The sequence below is a fragment of the Corvus hawaiiensis genome, chromosome 9 (genome assembly GCF_020740725.1).
Source record: "Corvus hawaiiensis isolate bCorHaw1 chromosome 9, bCorHaw1.pri.cur, whole genome shotgun sequence".
In the NCBI taxonomy this organism is placed as follows: domain Eukaryota; kingdom Metazoa; phylum Chordata; class Aves; order Passeriformes; family Corvidae; genus Corvus; species Corvus hawaiiensis.
In genome coordinates this window covers 12,951,776-12,976,001 of record NC_063221.1, presented here as the reverse complement: position 1 = coordinate 12,976,001, position 24,226 = coordinate 12,951,776, and the positions used below count along the sequence as shown (strand labels likewise).

General features: G+C 36.9%; 1 long non-coding RNA gene across 1 annotated transcript; it reads right to left on the bottom strand.

Annotated features, from left to right (window-relative positions):
* Positions 1-15,730: 15,730 nt before the first annotated feature.
* Positions 15,731-23,989, bottom strand: LOC125330009. Its single transcript, XR_007205345.1, has 3 exons — positions 23,904-23,989; positions 22,628-22,734; positions 15,731-15,787 (listed from the first exon to the last, which is right to left on the bottom strand). It is a non-coding gene; the product is annotated as an uncharacterized LOC125330009 (long non-coding RNA).
* Between the last annotated feature and the right edge of the window lie 237 nt (positions 23,990-24,226).

Here is a 24,226-nt window from a genome sequence, read left to right as displayed (position 1 = left end):
GTATCTAATATTAATTTAAGCTTGTAACTTAAGTTACAAAGAAATGAAGTGATTTACTACACTGGATTAAAGCAAATTGAAATGGATGTACTACATTCTACAAAATCAAACCTTTCATAACCTCTGCTTTTTGCAGTCAATAAAATGATAAAATACAGGTAGAAACTGGCTTCTAATAACCATTCATGCTTTAATTTAGGTCCTTCATTTAGATTTAGAAGAAATTGTTTGGAAATACAGCATGTCAGCTCTTATCTGTGAAATCTTTTTATTTACATATGAAAATTATAAATTAAGTGTAATTCTATTTTCATATCCCCAAAATTTTACTTGAATTAACTGCAGACAAAACCACACCACAGTGAATGTCTTTCCGGATACATTTCAAAAGAAGAAAGAGAGTAGCATGCTTCCTTTCTTTTCATCAAAACACTCAAGCACATAAATATACTCCGGTTAAAAGTGCTAGGACACCAACTCATGCTAACACAATCTGAGATTTCTGTCATTTTGCCTGAGCATTCTTCTGGAATTAATTTCTAATTACGGTTACAGCACTATCCCCAACTTTCCTAGGAATTACTATTTCAACATTAATGAAAATATTAATACCCTCTCGAGACTCAAACAAACAACTGGAAATTTGCTTTTAAAAAACAAGCTTTTAACTCATACTTCTGTCTCCGCACAAGTGACATGGATAATTCAAAAATTTCTTATTTGATGAGTTACAAAGTATTGTATTAAAAAATACAGTGGCTCATGTTCAAACTGTATTTGACTTATGTTTAAGAAACTCTAGGTGTTTCCCAGCTGCTGCCATGCAGCTCTGCAGACTGCTGTGGGCAGCGTGGTAGGAAAGAAAATCCCACAGGTGCAGCTCACAGCTTTCCCCAGGCAGGACCATTCCCTTGAATCTCATCCACAGGCTTAGGACTATCAACAGTGACAGATGAAAATGACTCAGAACAGTTATAGGGGCAAGAGAAAGGACACGGAACAACCACCGAGCACCAACAAAACGTATCACACGTGTAGCAAAGCAGGTCGAAGGTGAAGCTGCAGCCCCATGAGGAGCAAGGTGTAGAAAGCTTCATAAAACACAGAAATGACCAAACCTTTGGAGAGGAGCATAAACATCAGCATGATTGCCCCAGCAAAGGGGAGGAAGAAACCTCCATCATCAACACGTAATTCCTTGCAGGACCCCTGCAGGCTGTTGACAATGCACTGCAATCCCGAGATGGCCACTGCACCTGGAAGAGCAGCAGCAGGTGGAGCATAACACCAAAAAGCAGAAAGGTTCGACGTTCAAGAGTTCTTTTAAATTTTATATGTAGCTAAAATGTCTATCACAATGCTGTGAATAGGAGCAGCATTTTAACTGAACCAGTAATCACCACTGTACTCTCATTCTACTCCTAATTAAACTAACAATAAATTTTGGGCTTTGTATACCTGATGCACCCCCCTTTTTGCACAAAACAAGACTTTGATCATAGAAATTTATAGATGTGGAGAGGATATTTGTCCTGTCCCATTTTCGTGTACTAAATTTCAATATGCTGCATACAAATAAGTCCATATGTTCCCAGAATCCATTTGGAAATCACTGCTTCCTCAGAGTGCTCATTATACCCAGACAGACTGCTTCCTACAAGCATCCTAATCAGGCAGTGGTTATTCAGCTCCCTGATGCCTCCCAAAATACCACTCCTATTTCCAGTAGAAAAGCTAAACTATAGCAAAGTTAGGGCTAATTTTCCTAAATCTAGGGATACAAACAAGGAATTAGATTTCTAAATATTTGTTTTGCTTTCAGTGGAAAAGCTCACTTCTTTAAATATAAATTTTCTCTCTTCCTTTAAGAAAAATGTGCATTGTTTCTGGTAACAAACAGTGGAAGCTGTACCTACTCAGCATATCATAATGGCCCCCACAGCCTCAGACTTAAGGCTGCACCTGTGTTTTCCACAGAGCTGATTTAGAGAAGTTTGGTGCCACTAAGAAATTAGATGAAATTAACTCCTACTGTCATTCTCTTTACCCAAAAGAAGAATTGAGCTGTGATTCCTGCTTTCTGAATGGGAATGGCATACATGTTAAAAGTCAGCTTTGGGAATTCCTTTTCTGTTATTACTATGAATATAATATCTCCACATCTCTCTTCAGACAATATTGTCAGTAATACTTTGTGTAGCTATAATTCTCCCTTTGGGAGCCAAGTACACAACGATGACAGCTTTACAATTTAATTAAAGGCAACAATAGAAAAAATGTAATAATAAATAAGCATAACATTTCATGTGAGTCAGATACAAAGGAAGAGATTGTTGAGTGTCTCATTGATAAAGCACTGAATCCATTTTACATTTTACAAATGAGAGCAGCAGACCCAGGGGTTCATGCTCAAATGTTGAAAGACCCAACTTGTAGGGTGTCTTTACAGCCTCAAACTGTATTTAGAGAGAGAGGAAAAGGAGACAAACATAATGCTTTTACAGCTAAAAAGAGCATGAAATGCATTCTATTTGTAGATAAGTATTAGAGATATGACAGACTCTATCTATATGAGAAATTTCTCAGCAACATCTATCTGCTGAGAGTTTCTGACTTTTGACTGCAATGCCAGCCAGAAAACAAGATTTTAAGGAAAGGTGCTTGGTCTTTAATGTATATGCTCTATCTTTACAGCTTTATTGTAGTTAAAGAAAGTATATTATATATAGTAATATTCTTTGTTTAACTACAGCTGAGAGACATTGGGCTGTGTTCCTTTAAAAGTTACTCAGGAAGCCATTTCTCTCAGACAGGTCAAGTTTCTGAGTGGGGGGCTTGGCAAAGTGGAAGGCTTAGAGAAGTGAAAGGCACAAAAAAGAGTAATAAGACAGGTTCAAAAGACAACAGACAACTTAGGCTAGGGCACTCTACAGGGAAAGACAGCTTAGTTCTAAGATGCAGGCATCAACAGTAAAGTGATCTTAAATAAAACAAACAAGCACAGGTTAGACAAGGTGATTGTACCATGGGCTCTCTCACAGGTAAGCAGGCAGTGATTTACTTGCCTTGCAGTTACCTTTCCTACCTCCCTCTCCATGCAGGCACTCCATGCAGAGCCTTCAGAGAGCTTCTTTCAATGTCTTGAGAACTCTATCACAACAGACTTATTTATCTTTACTGGGTTTTCTATTATTCCTCTCTGTCTATTGGTCTTAGAGGCAGTAAAAGAACCCACAAAAAAACTCCCCACTTTTTCCTTTCATAGGGAAGAGGTAATTTAGTGCCTTCTTCCAAGATGGATTATCTCACTAAACAAAGACTTTTCTAGTTCTTCCTTTTCAGGTGAGCAAAGACTCAGAGTGGGTGTCCAGCATCACCTGTGACTCTGTGTCAGCAGGACACAGGATTCCACAGTGCACTTTGGGTGGGGAACAGAAAGAGGCACAGATGTAGGTGCAGCACTAACCCACAGAGCCTGACTGTGGGCTTGGAGGACACTCACTTGCAGAGCCAAGATTTAGAGAAAGGAGATCTGTTCCAAGAACTAGAATTTCTACAAGAGTGAAGTTTTACACTGTGAACAGTAGGAAGGTAAACAGAGTGTCCATAACTGCTTGCCTTTTATTTCTTACTACAGGCAGTTACATCTTCTGTGCATAAGACACATGGCCACAGCAAAAAGATCATCAGACATTTCCTCCATCACTGCCACTACATCCTTGATCATGGCAGTGTCAGCATCTGAGGAAAGTATCCCCAGGATATAAATAGTGTCATAATTCCTGTTTGTTTAGGTTTTTTTTAAATCTGTGGATAATATCTGCCTGAGATTCCAGGAAATATGGTAATTAATTAAAAATTATACAAATATGTGTGACTGAATGAATATTTTCCAAATCTAGTATTTTCACACACCTGTTCCTTCCCAGATATGAGATGCAGCAGTTGGCAGCAAAAGCAAATAGAGAGAGGAAAAAAGCCCTCCTGTGTAAAAGAAAGAATGTCCATTAGCTAAATAGAAAAAACCAAGATGACAAAGGGGAGATAACAGACTATAAAGTTCAAGAATCCAAATTAGTGTTAACAATTCAATTTATCTTGCATAATATTACAGTAATTGGATTGTGTCTATCATACTGCTGTTGTGACACACTTGGTTTGCTCTCTTTGTTCCGGCAGTTTCCCACAGAGACCACTGTTAGATAGAGATCACTTTTGCAAACTCCAGAATCTCTGTTCTCCTTGCTACCAGAGCTGAAATGCACATGGCAGGCTGGCCTTCCCAAAAGTCCTGCAGACCTTTGTGACCTGGACTGCTGCTCTTCACTACAGTAACAATATGTACACATCGTGAAAAAGTTCACAGATATTAATACTTTAAGACTAACTTAATGTGGCTATTAAGATTGTCAAAGCCTATTTCTTTTCTTGGTGGTTTAGTCATCAGCAGTGAAAGGTAAAGGAGTAATTTTCATCAGCCACAGAAGACTGAATATAGGTCATGGTGAGTTCAAAGACAAATAATTTAAGAATCAAAGTCTCAGTGGAATGCATCAGAAGTAATGCCAAGTAAATCACTGTGTCAGTATGACTGATTAAATATTATCAAAGAATGTGAATTGATCTTTAAAAAGAAGAAAAAGACCTTTGTATCTATTATGCTGTAAATATTTTTTCTTCCATGCTACCATTACATTTTCCATTTTATTTTATTGACCTATGATAAAACTATAATGTTTGCCTCAATAAGGTTAAGCATTTTAATTCAAAATCCATAAAGGTGAACCTCAACTAGAAACAATGGAAAGCTAGTCAACATTCTATAATGCTCACTCTAAACACTGTAGTCTTTTCACATAACTCTAACAGAATAAATGCTGCAATTCATCTTAAATATCAAAAATAAGCACTGAATTTCATGTGACTAATGTTCAAGCAAAATTGTCATATTTCATTTGTAACAAGGTAACCTTTAATCTCAGTGTTGCTAGTTTAGATCAGCTAAAAAAACCTTAAAAGTAAATTAAGGATGGGTCCTGAAAAAAGTGACTAGACAATATTGATATATAATAAAATCCCAAACAAAATCATCCCTTAACACATAATGCACCTCTGGATTAGTACATTTTTTAAAATTTTAAAATACCCTTTCTAAGCATTAAAGCTCAGTAAGGAATGTCTTTGAAAGTTACCAATTTAAATTGTAAGCATAAAGACGTAACATACGTCATCTTGTGATGGGGTGATAAGAGAAAACAGTCCAAGCTGTAACTAAGATAACAGCACTAGTCATCCCAGAAACTGGTTAAAGGGAAAAAGTAAATGACAAACACTAAAGTGCTTTTGGGATGTACTCTATTTGCAAAATAAGGCATTTCTAAACATGTTACGCATATATAAAAGAATAAGAGGAGAAAAGCAGGGCAGGCTTTGTTAGCTTTGATAATTCTGCATTTCAGACTCTCCAGGATGAGGACTGCTTCTCATCATGTATGCACAGCAGTCCTGGCTTTTTCTTGAAAGAAGAGACAGGCTGACCATTTGTAAGTTATGACCTGTCCACTGTAAACAAATTGCTTTTTCTTTGCTTGCATCTTCATTGCTTAGTTAAGCAAATAAGACAAAAGGATAGTGCCAGAAGACATCCTTCTGTGAATTTCTATAGGTTACAAAATAAGATATTTAGACAGACTCCTCTTCCTGCAAGAAAATAAAAAGCTATTTAGACACCCAGAAATAGTAAGCACATCAGCTACAGAAAGGAGCCATTTTACTGTCCTGGTAAATGTGGAGTCCTTTTGTTCAGTGCTGATAAAGGCATCAAAATTCCTCTCACTCGTTGGACATCTCATGAGATTTCTCCAGCCTCAGGGCTGCAGAAACTAACTCTGTGCTTGAAGATGGAGGTGCACATTAAAAACATAAGATGAACAATGAGAGACCTGGAAATCTCACCTAAGCTGCTCTTAAAACTGTTCTGTAACTCCCACTTCTCTATTCATGGTTTATTTATGGGAGCTGACCCGATTGGTTACAGCAAGTAAAATGTCCTCTGGACATTCATCAAATACCCAAGCTGAACTATTAACCTGAGCTATCTTGACAAACCAAACTTTTAAAGTCTAATTCAATATACAGAGTTTTAGTAATAATAGAGCCACAAATTTCACTAAGACTTCCCTCAGTATCAACCTATGTTATAGGTTACATAAATCATATAACTATACCTCGCAATGATTTAACATTCAAGTGTAATATATTTTGGCATTAAAATAAAAATATGTTTAGTTATGATATTTGCATTGTGCTTATTTCACCTTGGATAACTACAAATGCTGAGCTCTTAATTTAATTTTACATGTTAGTCCTTTAGATCTCACAAATATTTATATTATTTGTATTTTTGTACTCTATTTATCTTTTCCCTGTGCTATGTTTAATCTCTGTTTCACGTTTTTCTTCTAAATTTCCTTTAAAACACAGCAGCATTTGATAGCTTTGTGTCCTGGAGGGGGAAAAAAAAGTGTATACAAAGGAATATTTTTATCTAACCATAAAATGATGCCAGAAACCCAACAGGGACCAAACACCATGTTGGAACAAAAATAGTCCAGAGATACACTTTCAAAGTTGAGCACCTGCTGTAAAATAACCATCTGTGTTTAACTGTAATTTAATTATAGGTTCATTCCTTTTGTGTACACTGGAAGGATCTCATAGGTCTTCCCCAGTTGGTCTGCAATCAACTTCTGGCATTTTGCAAAAGCAACAGACATGTTCTCTTAATAACACCTGCTAACTTTTTTCATTCTCGTTTCAGCAAAAGTCTTCTGGGATTTTACAATGCTGTTGAGAAACAAAATAAAAATTATTACTAAATCTGAAATAAAACCCTGCATTAATTAATCACCTGCCCTAAAAAGCCAATATTATTGGCTATCAGATTACCATTTCCCTTTCCACAAAAGTAAATCAAGATTCACAGAGGTAAAAGATTTTTTATTATTATTTTTGAGGGTGAAAGAAAATCAGTATTCTCCAAAGATCTCCAAGCTACCATGGCAATCTATATTAATTGAAAACTGCAGTGTTCTGCCCAATACCTCAAAGCAAAATAAAGTTCATAGACATTAATACTTGCTGAAACTAAGCCAGTCTATTTGAGCTTTACTGGAATTAGAACAAAAAAACAACACAGCAACTTCTTACAGGTAGAAGGATACAGTCAGAGATCCCAAATTTCATCTTAGTGTGACCAATTCATTAGGCCAAATGACACAAATATTAATGACCAAAGTTAGCCATTGAATAAAAGCTTGATGTCAGAAGAATTTTTTCGACGACTATTTAATTGCAAGATAAAGGATTGAAATGTCTTATGTTTCCAGTGTACCTTTACATATATTATATATACACAAATAAATTGTTACCTGCTGAATGTAAGTCGTCTGGATGAAACTGCAGAAAGCAGTGTTAAAGTCCTGAATCCCAAGGTGTCTCGTATTAAAAATTCTAATAACGCAAACTATCAACTTCAGAAAAAAGTGGAATTAGACCTGAATTCAGCACTAGCTCCTACTAGACGAAATAATGAAATACATATACATATATATATAAAGTAGCTTCCCTGAATGTTCAACCACTAGCTGCTCCATTACCAAGCATGCATATAGATAACAATAATGGTCAGGGTTTTCCTGTCAACAGTGGCTGACAGAAATATCCACATCAGCATGATATAGAAACTTTCATATAATCTTAACTGTTAAAAACTACAACAAAATCAGCAATGAAGATGTGTACTCAGACTTACATAAAGCAGTACTATCCCCAAGATCCTAAATAATATCTCTTTACTTGCCTAGCATTATTGCTGTTTTTTAATATCTTTGCAAATCCCTGGGTAATTTAAGCTCATACATTCATTAAGCAAACACCTGCAAGGGACAATTTATACTTTTTAGGCAACCTAACAGGGCCAATTACTACTCAAAATCAGACCCAAAGTCTTTCCTGACAGGCAATCAATGCAATCTTCTAATCCTGAAGAGGATTTGAGGCAGTGGAAAACAGTGGCCAAACCCAAATTCATATGGGAAACCTAGGTGCCATTGCAAAAGTCTTGCACTTTGCTCACTGAGTAGAGGCACACTGTTGAATACTATTCGATTCTGTGTGAAACAAAAATATTTAATCAAGTGTTATTCTCTATTTTGGTGAAATACCTTCAGAGAAAACTCTTATGGAAATGACACTGAAATGAAAGTATTCAACAAGTTCTGTTCTGTCAAACTTTCTCAGTGCCACACTGATGTAAATCAAGTACAAAACACCTCTGATCTCAGGTTTCTGTTTCTACTTGTACCCCAGACTGATCCATAGCAATCTTTCAGACATTCATTACGAAATGCCATTCCAGTGGCACCCACCTACAGGCAGAGAAGGTTTCCTGCTTGAATTGGCAGCAACAGAGGCAATTCCGTGCAATGTAAGCACAGACAGGATGTATATGAAGGAAATGGGCACCTTGACTGAGACTCTTGTGTGTGATGAACAAAGCGAGCAGGTGGATGCAACCTTGCAAATGGACAACCTCTCCTCCTTTTTTCTTTTCTTTTCTTTCAACAGCTGTACACAAACAGCTCTAGACTTGTTCAATAGCAATTCCCTACTCATAAACAGCTGTATCTATGATAGATTTAGTCCAGCTGCTAAACTACGTATAAAGCAGGTGTTTTATTGCAAGTCTGACTGAATGACCAAGTAAAAAAGTCTAATAAGTCTAATTCAAGATTTAACATCTTCTCACCTTAGCATTCTTCTCTAAATAATCACCATTTTTAAAAGAAAATAAAAGAAAAATCTGAAAAAAACCCCTGCACCTTACAAGTTTATGAAAGGTGGAACTTCAGTAATACCATCAGCAAACCAGGGAAAATCATGAGCAATTCTGATGGTTTACCAAGTTCTTTGTACCAGCCTTTTACCCGCAGCTGAGCAACACAGCTCTGAGCTATGGATCCTCAGGGCTGAGACCTGCAGCTGCTCCAAGGTGGCATTGGCTGATGGAGCCCTCGGCTGACAAAATGGGGCAGAGGCTCTTTAGGAAACATCACAGCAATGGCTGCCCCTGCAGCTTCCCTCGCCTCTGATCACACAGGTTTCCCAAGACAGCCTCTAAATTACCCAATTCCATACCCTGATTTCATCAGACAGGGTGTGCATTTCACAGTGACTTGGGTCACACCTTGCAGGGGGCTAATTTCATACAGAAGATATTACAAGCTTCTCTCTATTACAGAACGTGGTGGCACATCAGTTAAAGGTCTGCTACTACAGGTTTAAGGGAGGAAGCATAAAATCAGAGTGCAAATGACTGCAGAGGAACAATAACATAAACAGCGATGGAAGGAAGGCCATGGGAGTAAGAAATTCGGAAGACATTAAAGGAGAACACAGGAGAGCATCCACTGCTCTGCAGAGGTGTCTAAAAAGCTGATTTTGACCCTAATCAATAGGTTCCTTCCCAAGGAGCCTTTTTTTCTCTGTTGAGGCTTAATAATGCTGAATAGTGTAAAGAAAAGGTGCAGGGGAAAATGCATTCACAACTTCGCAAATTACACAGTAAATGAGAAACTGAAATTACAGTCTCAGGCCTGCAGCACCTCAAGAGTACCCAAAAAATATAGTTACAGAATTTTACAAAGCAGAGAAGACACTTATACTATTTTTCCTCTCCTCGTTACTAATTACAGTCTCTTCATATTCTGGATGCCCAGCAAACACCACCTGGGCTACATGGAAAGTCATTCTAGATGGAGTGCTTAGATTAAAAATGTAATTTTTAATTTTTCTGTTCAATAGAAGGGCTGGAGGTCTTTTTGTCTGTAAAAAAATATTGCCTATAAATCAATTCTTCCTCTGTCCCTCTCAACTCCTGAAAAATAACTTTCTTTAAACCTTGTAAAAGCTCAGTTATTTGTAAATCTCTCTTTTTGCCTTTAAGAAAGAGCTGTGTTTTCTTCTGTTTACACTATTCCCTTAATTTGCTTACAGCTAGGATTGATTAAACACATAATAACTAAACCTTCTCTTGAAAGGCAATTTGCAATGGCCATGCTGCCATGCATTTTAGATTGTATTTTTAAAATAACTGTTCCCTCAAGGGTATTACTTAACCTCTAAGACCACTAAACATTTAAAGGTTTGCATTTAAGAAACCAATTTCATACGCAAAAATAACTCTGTTTACTACAAACCCAGTCCTCCCATCTCAGTCAAAACTGCTCAAACTCTGCCTCTAACATATATTCCTCACTCTCGGGTTCTGAAGTTGTTTTTAACATCAGTGACTTTGATGAAACGTCAGATTGAATAAGACCTCCCAAAGTCTTCCAAGACCATTTGTAAACCATTTATCAGAACTTTTCAATGCTGTTCATTGAACACAGGTGGAATTCTCATTACCAATAACTAATCACACTGCTTCCATAGATATCATCTGTCGTTTATTGCACATACTACTCTTGCTTCCAGTGACAGCCTCAGCTAAATTAGTTTTATTTACATTTTACCTGAATGTTCAAACATATAATTTCTTAATTAAAAAAGGGTAAAAAGCTGATAGAGTAAAATGAAAATAAATCAATCCCTGTAACAACACAGATGACTAAGTAGCTTAATTAAATATTAAAAAAAATACAGATATTTTATTAAATGCAATATATACATTAGGAATGTGTTATTTAAGTGTTTGGCATTTTCACAGTTTCTGGTGAATATTAATTACTAGAGAATTAACAGCATAGAGAATACTTATAATGAGTAGAAGTCATATGCTTTACTGTCACCCTGGAGTTTTAAAGCACCTGCCATATGTTCTCCTAATAATTGCTACTTTTGCTTTCTGAATACAGTAAGGGAATTTATTAACTTGCGAGGCTTCTGAGATATATGTGCTTGTGACTGGAAATGGAGAAAGAATGCCAAGATGTTAGTTCAGTCTTAGGAAGTCTGATTTAATATGAGGTGAAACCTAAGGACAAAGGCTAAATTGATATACTTCCATGGAAAAGCAAACACCCAATGAAAAATTATCCTTTTAAAAAAGTATATGAAAAATTAGGGAAACTCTTCTGAGTGTAGCAGTCACAGGGATTTTCAGATCCATTCTGTTTGATTGGGTTGCATTCCACCCATAAAGCATTTCTCAGCTGTGTTTTGTTTATCACTATTTTATTTATATCCATTTTCATTATTAACATGCTGTGCATTGAGTCCCATAGTATTCACTCATTACACAATAAAGTGTTAGCAATGCTTGACATTTGCTTGTTGCAACGAGCTGTACACAAATCCATGGAATTGGATACTATTTGTGAGCAGAATTCCTATCAATTTTATATCTGATGTTTAAAACATCTCAAACTCTAACCAACAAACGTAAAAATTAATATAGCTTACAAAGCAGACCTTTACAAAAAGATCCCTACATTTTATATATGCTAAAATTCTTTTGTTTAAAAAAAAAAAAAAAGGAAGAAAAGGAGTCATACTGCAAATAAAGGAACTCTATCACCCTTATGAAGGAAGAAGCTGATTACTTAAAACTATCCTATGCAACTCCCATTCACCACATGAAAGAGCTTTATTGTTCTGTATAATTAAATATGTAATTTACTGCAAGTCCTGTCAACCAAAACTAAAACCTTAGAGAGACTGGTCCTAAATTAATTGCTAATATAGCAATTTCCTTTTACTTCATTGCCAATAAATGTAGCAAACAAAGTTTTTAATTCATCACCTCTTGATATTTTGGAGTTGAAAATAGCATTAGCTATTCATTTTAAAGCCATGATAATTTATTTCAGCAAAACTACATGCTTTTTCTTGTGCTGAAATCTGGGTTGTATTGAAGTAAATGAAGGATTCACTATTTACCTCAATGGAGCTGAAATCTCACACTAACATTTAAAGAAAATAAACCATCAGTCATAAAAAGACATATTAAAAGAGAAGTCAAATTTTTTATTACTTTTCTCATCAGAGGCTTCATACCAGAGTTGGTTGAGGAAAGCAGCTTTAAATGGTTTTGAATCCTGCTCTTCCTCAGGAGTTTCCCTGACTAAAATCCTTCAGAATATCTTAGTATTACTGGAAAAACACCAGGCACAGTTGCCCTTGTTAAATACAAAACCGGGGTTAACAACAGATCACCCATGGATCTATATATCTAATCTGCATTTTTATGTGCACCTATTTATCTTTGTGTCTCTTTATGCAGAAATATGTGAGGCCAACAACAGAAGAGTATGTCTTTGTAGAAAGTGTAAAGTTTTCTTCAGTGAAAATTGCTAGAGCCCATTCCTTCTGAAAATACCCGAATATTAAACAGGACGTTTCCTTCAGCAAAGCACAAGTGTCTCTATCCCACCCACGCCAAAACTTCACAGAAGCAGCATATCTGGCATCTTCATACTGCTATGTGTTTAAAGTACTCTTTTACCTTGATGTTATAATAGACAGTCCAATTCCCAGGGCTTTGATACCTGCACTCTTAGCAAACCTTTGCCCAATGTTTTTATTAACTCAATTTAATGGAACCTTTTTTATAGTGACCTTAAGAATTTAATAACTCCGCAATGCAAGGACAATACCACCTGCAGGCTCTTCTGGGATTAAACTGTGGTAGTTCAATATGTCTGCAGGAGCACATAAAAGAAAAGCAGAAAAAAAAAAAGTCAGGAACTTCACAAATCAGTAACTCATTGCTGAATTTGGGAATTATGCCTGGTTATGGCGTCCTGCTCTGAGACATGTGACATAAAACTCTGCATCTGATACACGCTGCAGCCTACTTAATGCTGCTTAATGCTATTAATCTAGCTTTGATCATGTCAGTTATGCTGGCAATTTTCAATTCCAGAGTGCCTTCCTTTCTGACAGACACTCTGCATATCTTACAGATACAATCAATACGTTATTAGTCAACAACCTGAGAAGAGGCACATAAATTAATCCTTTTCTGTCAACCCAGCAGTCTGTACTCCAATGAAACCTCACCCCTGCAGTATGTGTCAGCCTGATCCTAATCCAATTAGGGTAAAATGAACTTTTTTTCTATGGCACTCTCCATCTATGTTAATTCAACCCCCTGAAGACAGCTGCTCTGAGGAAATAATTTTATGCTTGACCTTTTATAGGCAAGGTTAAAATCAGTATAGATACACATATATGCAAGGAAAGTCAATAAGTTTGCTCTCTCTCACTTCCTCCTTTAACCTCCACTAGCACCTGCAAAATAATGCCAGAGAACACTACTGATTTCAAAGTGACAGGAATGTATTTATTTTAGTTGCATAAAGGACTCTGTCACTTCAGCTTTACACTGAGTACATCCTGTACCTTTGTTTTGCTGAGGGGCAAATTAATATGGAGTGACAGCCCTGTCTGTAGTATTGTAGGATTTGACAAGTAGAGGATGTTAACAGTATACATTATGCAAAACAAATCATTTCTTCTCTTTGTGATAGTTATCAGATATAATGACAACAACCATTAAGGAAACAACACTTGCTTGGTGCTATTATTTCTCCAGTAGGAAATACAGGAGAGAGAAAAGAGCATTTGAACCCATTTTAATGACAATAGAACAGGGTGCAGTTCTGTACTAATGATGCAGTGCATGCTGGAGGGGGTCTTAGTAAGGTAGCGCTTAACTGATTCCTTTTCTCACTTTTTCTCACAACAGTATGGAATATCATGGCTACGGTCCATGATTACTCTTCGTTCACCTAAACTGCCTCTAAAGATCTCTCCTGACCAAACCTAACTTCCCTGTGTTAAAATTAAATTTCTAAACCCCACCCCGTCCTGTTAAGTAGGCAGGGCAAAGAGGCTACCTGGAAGCAGGTTGCAACTACAGTGTTGCAGCCCTATGGCAGGAGGACTCCTGTGCTGCTCCCTCAGATTGAGCTCTTGATTGCAGTCAGGAACAGAAGATAACACATAAAAAAAGGCTGTTGCAAACTGCAGGAACAGCCTTCTCCTGGGAGCTCCTGGGGATCCTACGTGTGCCCCTTTCCCTCGCTGTCCGGTCCCAGAGCTGTCCATGTACATATTGTGACAGGGAGCAGGTGTGTAACACACTGCCTCTGTCTCTTGGCTCTGCCTAGATCAGGTGGGGTATTCACAGGAAATGTTACATGTCATAAAATGACCTGACAGCTAAAGAAAGAAGAATCAAAACCTTTACTTTGTGAAGTGCAATGGGCACCAGTCTCTTTTCCAGTCTGGATTGCTTACATAAAACATTATCCCTCTAACGGACAGAAAAACACACAAAAAACTTGGTCTCTGAAAACTTCCCAAGGCAAAGAAGATGAAGCAAAGACTGTTATTTCTCTATCTAGAAACATGTCATTTTTAATGTCATTTATTGGACACTGCAGTAGAGACTGTAATCATCCTAAAATCAGCCCAATGTGTTTCTGAACTGCTGCTCTTAGCCTCTGCTTAGTCATACATAATTTTAAGAATCATGCCTTACTTAAAACTTCAGCATTTTTATTCTAAGACTTTAGCCCTAAAGTTTGTTCTACTTGATTTGTTTGTTTCCTTTGCCATCTAAAACAAGTAGCTTCATTAAATCAGGAAAGCCTTATTTTCCAGTATAATTAAAAAGGATAAAAGAATTTTATCAAACTCTCAAAAGTAAAAATAGCTCTGAATGAGACTAAGCAAAGAAATCTGTAGGTCCAAAGTCTTGAGGAGTTATGGATGAATAACACATACATAACAGTGTAAACTTACACCCCATCACAGCATCTGGATTACCAGTTCCTAACCTTTAAAACATCATAGCATGCCTGTACTGTGAAAGGATAACAACAGGCATTCCAGGTTTGAGTACACTATTTCTCCAGCTAATAACTATTTACATTTCCTCATTAACAGTATACCAACATGAATAACTATGTCAAATGCTGTCTGCACAGCCCCTTCTCTAAACAAAACTATGTTGTCAAATTCAGTTCTCAAAAATACCTACCTGAAAAAGACTCTCATCCCCCTGGCACTAAGTGTCACTCCATGAAGGGTGGGAAAAACACAGAGATGAGATGAAAGGAAGTGTCTTTGAAGAAATATTTCCTCAAGGTAAAATTGCATTTCTCTCTTTTTCATGAACTTCCTAATCCCAACAAACCTCTTGGCAAGTTGCTCTGTAGATGTTCTCAGGCAAGAAGGAGCAAGTTCACCATCAAAGCAAAATTCTAGTTATCCTCAATGTCAAAAGGTTTCCCATACCCAAAAAATATAACTTCAAGGAAGAAATTATTGTTTGGCAATGTTCTAGGCAGCTTAAAAGGAGATAGGAGCTGCATAACTAAAAGCTTTGTGTATAACAAACTGTCAGAAGTGCTGCTGAATATCTGCTCTAATCAATGGTGGCAGACAGTGATCCCTGTCTGACTTGACTCAGTGGATTTTTCAGTTCCCAACATATTCGATCATATTTCTGACTATGTCCTGCAGCCACGGAACTAAACTAGTTTCCAAGAGTCTTCCATGGGACAAATTACTGTCTGCATACAGACTTTCACATACAGATTGATATTAATGGGACTAACATTTGAATTGAGGTATAAACACACCTACATACCTTAATTTATCAGGCCACCCTTCCAGCTACCAAACAGCAGTGGTCAGCAGTTCACAAGGAGACTGTAAACCCAGTTAGGAATACTCACACATAAAGGCAGATGTTTCTTCATAACACCTTTTCTTGCTAATGGGATGCCAAGGAAATATATAATAAATATAGTGTTTATATTTTAAGATGACATGCAAATAAGCACATTAAAATTAAGAAATCAAACCAAGCCTAATTGCAATAAGGCCAAATCAAACTATTAATTCTCTAACCTGGAACACAGGCCCTTTCAGGTAAGGATCATGCTGCAAGGTGTGAAGTTTGGTTGCAAGATCATATCTTTTTTATTGCAATAAAATCTCCTGCTTGTTGTTTGAAGAAAGACTTTGACCTTAGTATTTTCATACAACAGAGGTACTCAAACTCCCATCACTAAAATGCTGTGCTGCTTGTCACAGCAGGAAACTCACTGAAATATTTGTTCTGTATCAAAAAGTTGGTTTGTTTTTTTTCTACAGAAGATACTTTCCTCCTCTTATCTTTTAGTGCTCCTCAGACTGTAATTGAGAGTGTTTTGTAATTGGAACAAAGACTCTGAGAAGTAGTCATGCACTGAAGACAACCAAAAATCTGAAATAGTTTAAAGTCAAAAGCAAGTTTTAATAACATATGAATTAAAATACCCTACAAGCAATAACAGGGAATGAAAAGATGGGGGACAAATAGCAGTCATGAAATGAAATTCAGATACTGCTTATTTCTGACCTAATAAATGGAATGGCAAGAAGCACAGCATGAAATGTATTGTAACAAACAGTTTCATAGTTGTATTTTTAAAAAGCACTATTCACAATGGCAGAATCGTTGCAATTCTTAAAAGATTTCAGCAACCCTGGGTTTCTCACTAGATACTATTTCTGTCTTATAGCTGAAAAAGTTAAGTATTCCAGATCTTAGAAAAGGCCATTTTTACCCATTTACACTTGAGAATGATTAAATACAACACCTTATAGAGGAAAAAGAAGACACACAGACCCATGTCTACATCTCCTTGGAGATAACCAAGGCACAATAGATCAGGTCTCAGAAAGGGCAACTATCACATTATTGTAAGCTTCAAAACTCAACAATGACTATTTTATTAATAATTTCAAACCTTATTTTTTTCATCAAGAATGAAGAACAATTAAACTCTTCCTATCTTTTCCCTAGTGGCATTTGTAACTTTTACTGAAAAATTCTGATTTTGCTGTGTGCCCAGTGGAAAAAAAATACAAAGAAATATGTTTAACCTTTTCTTTCATTTCAGTTCACAGCTTCTATAACAAGGTTACTGGAAGCATTCTAATATCTGTGCCTATGCCTCTGACATGCAATAATGAAGTATTTTGTTTGTATGCTACTTGAATCCAGGTAGCTGCATAGAAGAAATCACGGTTCAGCTAGCACATCTCTCTTTTCTTATTTTTAGCTTAGTTTGATTAAATGCTCATGAAACTTCTGATTCCTCCAATGGGGCAGCATTAGGTAGATGTAATCTGAAGAATACCACACTGACTTTTACAGGGACTGATAAACACAGCTGGGAGGAATGACCTGGTCTTAATTAGGGTTTTTTTACTTCACTGCAAAAAAAATCACTATTTGAACTGTGCTTATTTTTCCCATTTCCTCTTTTTTCTCTTTCATTTAAAAGAGACTGATAGAAAATATAATGTAATATTGACAAGAAAGTAAAACAAAAAAAGTAGAAGGGTGGGGGGAGGAAGGAAAGCACACTGGGCTCAAGAAAAGCAAATTATTTAACATGGGAAAACTTACTTATGTTTGCTTTGCTTGTGTGCATAGCTTTTGCTTTCCCTATTAAACCATCTTTATTGCAACCCATGGGTTTTCTTGCTTTTCCCCTTCTGATTCTCTTCCCCATCCTGCTGGCAGTGGGGTGAGTGAGCAGCTGTGGGGTGTTTAGCTGCCAGCTGGGCTTAAACCATGAGACCTACCCAGGATTTAACCAAAATCATGCTTGTTACAAAGCCACTGCTCACCCTGAAACAAAGCCCAGCTACCAACAGATATAACGTGCTCCCTCACAGCATACAAAGGAAAAAGCCCCAAATCTGGATATTGACACGTATCTCTCTCCCAGTCAGTCCTGATTAAACATAGTCTTAATAAAGACAATTTTTTTGAATCACAGAATATAGCATTTCAGAAAACAATATTATTGTTTGATTTAAAATGCAGTGACATGGCCTCAAGCAAAAGTAAAATCTATTTCCAACCACAAGTTTAAAGGAAAAGATAATCACTTTATGTCAGCAATACTCAATTAATTTCTCCTCAATAGCAGCACTCCAAGAAGTTTAAGTAAACTATTTGCTAAAGAATAGCAAACTGGTACATAGTATGTTCCTCATGGGTTGTGCTAACTACATTAAAAAGAAATAAATAAACCCTAGAAAGCTTGAAGAATGAAACCAAACCATGTCAAGTAATTTAGTAACCAGTAATTAAACCAGTTTTCAATCTTGTTGAAAACTTTGATGTCTTTCCATAGTGTGTTCTGAAATTGTATTACTTTATTGTTGGTAATAAAAATTCTTTAAAAAAATCCTCAGAACCAACAAATATCTCATGGAGAACTTTCACGTATCATATCTCATGTATCCTTTCTCATGTAGGACTTACAAGAGAGAGTACATTCTGTACACTTTATAACTCATCTGCCAGAGCCCTGCCAAGGTGCTGAGGTCCTGCCTTCCTCAGCAGTCAAGTGTTTCTCTAGCAAGTTTCAACAAAGGCTCTGGATGCAGCCTTCCCACGACACAGCTCTCTGAAAGAGCTCTTCATCTTTCATTCTGCTTTCAGAAGTTATTTTCCCTTTATAAAGACAACCTGAAATACTATCAGTCCCTTAGAAATTGCTAGGCTTAATGCTAGAACATTCTGTAATGAAAAACCAGTTTGGTGTCTGGGACACTAAGGCAGAGTTTGTGTCACAGCACTGTTCAAATAAGACAGACAGAAACAATGACCTACATAGGTTCAGGGCTCCAAAACAGAGTCTGAGCATGTGAAACAATTTGTTGTGTCTTGGGATCCTGTTTTGACCGCAAGTCAATATTCAAAAAACATTTTAGCTTAATTTAGGGTTAAGTTTCTGCTTATCCAGATGAGTTCTTTGTACGAGCATTCTCTTAGTTCCCTATCTCTAAAGGGCAGGAGAAGGATCTACCTCACCTGACTTCTGAGTGCTGCCAGCTGTGCTCATCATTCCCTAGCAGCTCATGGAGAGACACTATGCAGCTGATCTGTGTTAGACTTTAATGTTGAATAAAATGGTTAATCTCAATGGGAGACTAAAACCCAAACTTGCTGTTATGGACATGTCTTTGCTTAGACTGATGAATCCTACCTTGCTCACCTAAATAAACCTGAGATTTTGGGAATGCAGCACTAAGGTACAGAAGGTCACCTAAGATACAGTTTGAATAAAGAAGTTTTAGGTTGTTTTTCTGTACCTCTGTAACTCTCATTATGATTATTGGGATTATTAAAATCAGAAATCAAGTGACAATCTAACAGCAAATATCCTAAGTTAAACCATAATGAAATACTTTCTATAGAAACTGAAGTGCAAGAAGATTCAGATTGATCCAAAAGGGATGACAGAAGGAAAGAAAGAAGGCTCACTGCTCTTCTCCATCCATATTGGCAGCATAGGTCAACAAGGCCAGAAAACAGGTGAGAACAAACCATTTTTCTCTTTCTCTTCCACTCATCTCTTTCCCCTCTACTACACAGGTTTATACTTCTACTTCTTCTGAGGCTTACAAAATTTCAATTTTTGTGTACTCCTAATGAATTTAACATGACATCATCACACCAGAACTCCAACATTTTCTGCTGTAGTGTGCACTTTTCCCAGGAGTGATTCTCAAGGATAGGTCAAACCCACAAGATTTCATCAAGTTCTCTCAGCAGAAATGTCAGCATATTATTACTGACCAGGAAAATTTATAGCAAAATAAATATCTCAAGGGTAATTTCTTGTTCTATTAAGCAAGAGAATATTATTTCCAACAAGAAGGCTGATGTGACAAAATACAGTTACAGAATTACAAAATGAATGATATGAAGTCTCCAGAAAGATGTTTAAAAAGTGACCCAGCTATCAGTTCTTGACATGCCAGAGAAAATTCCAGATCAAGCATTTGATATGCCAACATGTTTAAAATGAATTTTTCTGTACGGTTTATGTTATTATTGACAATTTGAAGCCAATTAGCATTAAATAAAATGAGAAACAAAATTCCATCTTCCTGGTAAAAAAGACTTATTATTTGTGTATATTCCTTTCTAGGAAGGGTCATGCTTTTTGAGTTAAAAAGTGCAGCTCAAAGCATTCTGCAACAAACTGTGGACTACGAGATGTCTCCTAAAAAAAAATATTTTATCATAGGAATAAAAATAAAAGGTAAGTTTATATACTTTGTAAATGTAAATCATGCTAATATATGCCTGGCAGGGAAAAAAAAAAAGAAGAAAAGAAAGTATTACTATACATGTAATACAGGCTTATCATAAAGATTTTCCACACTTCTTTTACAGATCCCTATCAATACAGACAGAAGGAAGCATCCCTTTGATCACGTTACTTGTCAGCCATCTCTGACACCTGTGCAACAACAGCTGAAACACCACAACCCCATTTCTCAGAGGCTTCTACAAAGACCTCAGCAAATGACAAACTCAGAAAGGAAGCCTTGCTCAAAATATTTAAGCCAGATTAGATGCTTCAAATGAATGGAAAAGTTTGAGTTGGAAGGCACATCTGAAGGCCTGCAAAGACCAGCTTTAAAGTGTTATCAGGTTGCTCAAGGCCTTATTCAGGCAAGAGTTTTAAATCTGCAGGGTTGGAGTTTCCTCATTCTCTCGGGCAACCTACTCCAGAGCATGAGCTAATTGACATCTTACCTCATAGGTTAAAGAATTCTAATTTCCAATTATATTGCTTTATTTCTACCTATGCATTTTACAATTTTCTGGCACTACTGGAAAAGAGAATGAAAAAGGTGCTGATAAAAGCTATCATGACACCATAGATAAGTGTGAAAAGCTTAAGGATGAAATAAATATCAGAAAATCCATGTTTATTAATTTCATTTTAACATGGTATTATGTCTGTGCCCTACACTGATCTTTACCACTCCTTTCACTTGCTTCAAATGTCAGATATTACACTTCAAGGAATTTGGTTCATTTGGTTTGACAGACTCTAGAAAAAAACTCAGCAAAGGGACAGCTGACTGTTTGCAAAGACTAAAAAAGTCCCCCATCTTTATCTGATTGAAAGTTCCTCTGATAACCAAAGTTTAGGAGGGTAATACAAACCCTCTGATGGTGACCTAGTAACACACACAAATCTGCCATGAGATATTGCTCCCAATAATGTGGTCAGCACACAACTTGAAATGTTCTTTCAGTAACCACATGCCCAGATGCCAAACCAGTTTTTATACTCTGGGTTCTCTTAGAACTCTCTCTCAGTGAACTATCCTGCTCAATTCAAAAAATGTAAGGGCACTGAAGAGGTGGGAATGCATTATAAGTGCCTAAAAATGGGCAGTGCAAAAAGCTGGAAGCTGACAATGACACAAACCAACTTGGGCAGAACAGTGGATGTCTCATCCCCTGCAGATTAGAGCATCTTGAAGCAGATGTATGTTTTTCCTGGTTGCTACAGAGAAGGGTAGGAAAATGGCCTCATCTCCTGCCCTTAGGAGACTCTGGCATAAAGAGATTAGTAGCCCTTAAAATTAAAGGATGGCATTTGATGTATGGTCATTCATTTTCTGAAAGTGAGAAAATATCTAAAATTATTATTTCTTTTGAATTGCACAAAACTAATCACTGCTTTCTAAATTTTGTTTAGAATTTGCTCCATTTGCCTTTTAGTTTCATTTTATTTTTGAAATGGTAGGTTCTTTGGTGGACTATAATGTGTACAAGGTAAAGAAATGCCAATCTTGATCAGAATGGCAAAACATTCATATTACTAGCTAGCACAAATACTTCTGATTAAGTCATAACAAATGCTGAAATTTCCCAGAGAGAGCATATACTCCTGTCTCCTATTTTTTTAATCAATTCCAGATGATAATTCTTAAAACCATCCAATGTTGATCTATACAATCTTTAAGGTCCCTTCCAACCCTCTCCAGTCCTAACCATTATATGAATCTATGAAATATTACAAGGCATGAGCCTCCCCAGACAAGAAATATCCTTTACAGTGTACATGTTTGTACTATTAATCTGGGTTTTTTGGGTTTTTTAAATTTCCCAGCACTGGCAAATCCCTGTTTGGTGGTGCCAGCCATGGCATCCCTGTACACACAGAACTGTTTGCTGTGGGTTCAGAATGAGACAACATGACAGTTTAAACCTGAAGGGATGCTCAGGTCATGAGTCTTCTGATATGGCATCATGACCAATGAAACTCAGTAATGTGCCTGATTTTAACAAATCCCAAAGCCACAATAACTCTGGAAACCTGGTTCTGCACTTTTATGGCTCCTATTTCTCCTTTTAATTGAAACGAAATTAGTGATTGATTTGTGACTCAGGAAATCACCTGATCTCAAAAGTCTTTGCTATTTCAGAGCCATCTCTCCCACAGCCTTCTGACTCTCTCACCTTCATGTCGTACCATATGCTTTTTACATGCTCACCTTCCTTTACTTATCTTCTAACTGCTTCTGTGCTATTGGTAATCCAAACTGGCTGCTAAAGCCTGCATGAACATTCTCACTCTTTCCCCATCTCTTCTTTAACAGTTAAATATTCTTTTTACCTTGCTTTACACTGAGTTTTCAAGAGCCTTTAGCTCATTGCCTTGGCAATAATGCTCACGTCTGGACAACAGTCAACAAACATTGACACACAACTGCTTTCAAACCAGAAAGGGCTTACCAGGCTGAAGGAATGACTATGTGGTTGGATTTCCTGGCTTCCAGTCAATTGCCATGCTAGAGTATTGCAAACTGGTTGCTTCTCCTCCTGCTTACCCTCCTCCACATCTAAGATGAAAGAAGAGCACACATCATTTTCTCCTGATTATAGCAGGACTGTTGTTCCTCTGGGGGTTAAATACTTGGGTGCTTTGGATTTCTTCAGTCAGAAAATGAAAATTTCATTCCTTTAAAGCTCATGGATATGTAAGATTTTCTGACTATAAACCTGTCAGGTGCAGACTTAGCCAGACAGGAGTCACTAAGAAGCTGTTCTTTATTCTCTTCTACCTGCTGTATTACTTAGCACAAATAAAAAGACAAGTGACCACACTGTAGTCTGGAAGCTGAACTAATGTGCTTCACTGCCTCTAATCTCCCCAATTACTGCTGAGTTTTCAGTCAAGAACCATGACTGATTTTATAACTCAAATACCATTTTATTTTCTTTAGTTCTTATATAACTGTGGTTATTTATTCTTTGGTACTTGAGAGTTATTTTTCAGTAAAATCAAAAGAGCAAACTGAACATATTGTCAGTAATCCAGTGCAAAAAATCACAGCATTAATTTAATGAGAGCTCTGCTATTCATTTGGCAAATGAGACGGTGGAGTGGCACTGACATATGTAGAGCAGGGACCAGTCTGAGATGAAATTACATTGATTCATGAGTGGCAAAGAGCAGCTTAATGTAACTCACTGATAAAACTGTCACTGAACTTGCTCTCTATCTGGGGATTCCAAGAGAAAATGATAGGAAAGACATTCTGTGCCATTAGTGACAACTGAGTAAAACGTGCCAATGAGAGATAATAATACACCTACATGACACAGACCATTAAACAGCCAGTTACAACAGTCTCAAATAACACAAACAAATGAAAATAACATTTATGGTCAAACCCTTGTCTTATTAAGCTGTTGAATGCTTTTCAGAATAATTAATATGACCTGGAGCTTATAATTCAAAAATTTAAACTACTGCCCTGTCTGCTTTCTCCTAGTTAATAATTATTTAAGCCAGCATTGTCAAGATCTGCAACAGTAATAAGCAGAACTGTGCTGAAGGAAATGCTCTTGGCTGCAATTCCATCTGCAGAAATAAACAGAAAGGACTTCTACCACCATGAAGAGCCACTGCCACTGTGCTCTCCCAGGTATGTAAATAAAATTTCCTTTGAGGTTAAAAGCAAAGATGAATAAAATTGAAAAGCATAAGAATGAGAATGAGAAATACCTGCAGCATCCTGTTTATCCTGCACTGGAGAGGTGCATGAATATTTTTTGATCCATTTTTGGATTTCTTCTCAAAATAACAAGAACACCACACTTGTCTTCTCTGCACACATGGAGCTGATGCTGAAAGAATTTAGAGATACCACTCCCATGGCACTGGTCACCTTTCTTATGTCCTTATGGGAACTTTGGGTTATGAGAAGGAAAAAGAAAAAGGGTTCTTGAAAATCTCTTTGAAGATTGTGATGGCCACTTACATTTGCAAACCCAAATGAGAGCTGTGTGCACTGAAAGTATTGCACCCTCACATATTCTATCTTTTAC